The sequence below is a fragment of the Schistocerca nitens genome, chromosome 6 (assembly GCF_023898315.1).
Source record: "Schistocerca nitens isolate TAMUIC-IGC-003100 chromosome 6, iqSchNite1.1, whole genome shotgun sequence".
Lineage (NCBI taxonomy): Eukaryota > Metazoa > Arthropoda > Insecta > Orthoptera > Acrididae > Schistocerca > Schistocerca nitens.
In genome coordinates, this window is record NC_064619.1 from 399,181,712 (window position 1) to 399,184,888 (window position 3,177).

General features: G+C 46.3%; 1 pseudogene; it reads right to left on the reverse strand.

Moving 5' to 3' along the window:
* Window positions 1-251: 251 nt before the first annotated feature.
* Window positions 252-369, reverse strand: LOC126191891 (5S ribosomal RNA; annotated as a pseudogene).
* Between the last annotated feature and the right edge of the window lie 2,808 nt (window positions 370-3,177).

The following is a 3,177-nucleotide window of genomic DNA, read 5'->3' on the forward strand; positions in this document are numbered from 1 at the left end:
AATAAGAACCATGACCCGGATTTTGTAATTTCCTAAAACTCAACTCCCCCCGAACAGGCCGTGAAGGCCCAAAGGTACCGACCTGCTGCCGTGTCATACTCAGCCCACAGGCGTCACTGGATGCGGATATGGAGGGGCATGTGGTCAGCACACTGCTCTCCCGGCCGTATGTCAGTTCCCGAGACCGGAGCCGCTACTTTTCAATCAAGTAGCTCCTCAGTCTGCCTCACAAGGGCTGACAGCACCCCGCTTGCCAAAAGCGCTCGGCACACCGGATGGTCACCCATCCAAGTGCTAGCCCAGCCCGACAGCGCTTAAATTCGGTCATCTGACGGGAACCGGTGTTACCACTGCGGCAAGGCCGTTGGCCTTTTTAATTTCCATGAGACCCTATAAATAGCGGTAACTTCGGTGAATAAAGCTATTATCTCTGTTCGTATCATTGCGTATTTATTTCAGTTTATTCTGTACTATACTGTAGCATATCTTTGCTTATATGGTCAACGTTTCATAAATCTATTTTACTTGACAGTGACAGTAAAGACGAGAAAGATACTTATATCCTCACAGAACTGCATTCGGTTCGAGGAAAACTTGATAAATAGAAGTCAGTGCGTTACACTGGACGCCGAATGTCCCACGAAAACGAAACTAACATCGTATGTGCTCCAAGGATTCATTTCAGGACCTGTGATGTCAGCAGCGTTAAAAGGTTCTTCACTGATGTTGTTCTGTACAGGAAGTCAGTCGATAAGAATTGCAGGAACATTTTCTTGTACACGATTTTCTTGTCTACATGTTCAAATTTTTGCTTATGATCGTTGATTTATTGTAATTGTTGCCTTTCGATTTTTCTATGGAGACTTAGTTACTATTGAAACCACATAGCTTTTTTTACCTAAGCTTCTTTTGCAACAACGATTCCTTTGTTTGCCTCTTGCCCGCTTAATTATAGATTTAGTAACCTAGTAGGCCGTACAATCCAGAATCGGTTTGCGAATCAGCCAAATCGCCGTGAGCATTGACGGAATCATCACATCGATGCACCAGGTTGAAGACACCTGTTTGGTGAAATACCGTGTCCTGCTGTGTGAAGAAGTCCGTAACTGCCTGCTGCCCTCGCCCGACACCTATGGTCAACATTTTAAGCCCTTCAAGCCGTCGAGGTCTTCAAGGCGTGATAACCGCCTGGGGAGAGGTCAGGATTATAGGGCTGATGCTGGAGTGTCTCCCACTTCAGACAGCGTAACTTCTGCGTTACAACATTCGCTGTAAGGTTGAGTGTGTCATTATGAAGTAGCAGCGCATGTTGTTGCATCATTCCACAATGGTGGTTTACGGCAGGCGTATTGCCCCATGCACGTTCTTCATTCTTCCGATGGATGTCTATCAGTGATTGGCCTTTCCCACTCAGAAGAGCACATCGAAAAAACATGATGTCACGCTAACTCCTTGACTAAATGTAGGTGCTTGTACACTCGAAGTGCTACCTTGCTTATATGCTGCAGCAACGATCTCAACCATAAAAATTTTATATCATCCTTTATAAACCGTAAATAAGGCATTTTGAGGCAAACTGAATTTCGTGGCACGGTTGCCTTCCTTCCCGCCCAGCTAGCGACAAGAGGCCTGCTCTGGCGTTCTTAGGCCTTCCAGAGGTTGCATTGGCGGCATCTCAGCCGGAACAGCACCCATCCGATCTAACTTGGAAGAGGGGTGGGGGTGTGGTGGGGTGGGGGGTGGGGGGGAGCGGATTGTGACACTGAAAGAGCTAATGAGCTGCACCGAGCCATAATAGCATTATCATCTGTAGGCCAGCGCCACGCCGCCGCCATAGAAGTGGCGAGCAACTTACGTTTCTCGACGGGCACAAGATTTCCCATATTGGCCGGCTAGGCGTGGATGAGTCGGTCAGCGCTACGGGTAAATACGGTCACCATAACTTCAGCCACCATAACTTCAGCAGCGGCTAGCGGCGGACGCGTCATGGGGTCCTGCAATGCGGTGCTGTCTCGAGTTCTGCGGTACGGCAACACAAAGTTCCTATCGCGAGCTATGATTGAGCACTTGGTTGTGGTCAGTAACCGAGATGGATGTTCCGGTCTTCACCGTGGTGCGCAACTGAGCCAATCAGCTTCTGCGGGTATAACGGTCAATGCAGGGCATTCCCAATCTGTCGTGGACATCACCTTCCTGGAGAACGGATGCTGTCTTTTCTCGGTGGCCAGAGATGACAGCGACCACAGTCAGATGCAGGAACTTTAAGACTGTAAAGTACAGGGCTCTAGGAGTGCGCTTTGTCTGTCCTCAGTGATTGTTGGGCGGATGACAGGTACGGTATCAGGCTTATGTTACTGTACAGAGGCAACTGAGCACAGTGAAGGCTGCTAGTGGCTGGTGTGTGTGTTTGGAAACGAAGTCTTCATTACAAGTTGTTATATTGCACGACGTGCTCGTGGGTCTGCAAGTGTATGCATTATGTATTGCGTTTTATTTTCACACTGAGGGAGTCTTCAACCGAGTACAAGAGAAACTTCTAATTGTGTTCTGTAACCACGCTGGAAGCGCGTTCAGTTGTTGTGCATTCCTAAACGTTTTCTGTATTTTATGTCCACGTGTTGTCCGTAACCATAGAGCCTTTCGTAGTTCTGTTCTCTGTAGCAGTAGTGAGTAGCAGGTGGGTCTCTTGGTAGGAGCGACAGCTCCAGTTGTCATTTTATTCGTTAATACTAGTGTGTTACATTATTTGCCCAAATTATAACTCACTGTAAGCTTAAACTGTGAAAATAGTTATTCCTGTTCTTTTGTTCTTGGTAGGTGAGCACTACATTGACAAATATGCTGGTAAATAAATGGTACTCAAAGAAAAAAGTCCATGCAAACACTACTCCCAGCCCAACCACCACTGCACACAAATCCAGCGCCACACGTTGAATCAGTAATAATGTCTGCAAAAGTAAATTGCCTTCTGATGGTGAAACAGTTTTCGTAAGCCTCTCTTGTAAGAGTAATATAGAGATATTCGGTGCTTTGTAATTTTGTAAGAAGATGAAACTGTACAACAGGTGCCTAAAAATCCTGTATTTTCGTAAACTGTATAAATAATCTCTGTGTGAGTAGCACTGATGCTTTCCAGAATCACATTAATATCGCTTTGATCTCATTTAATTAAAACTA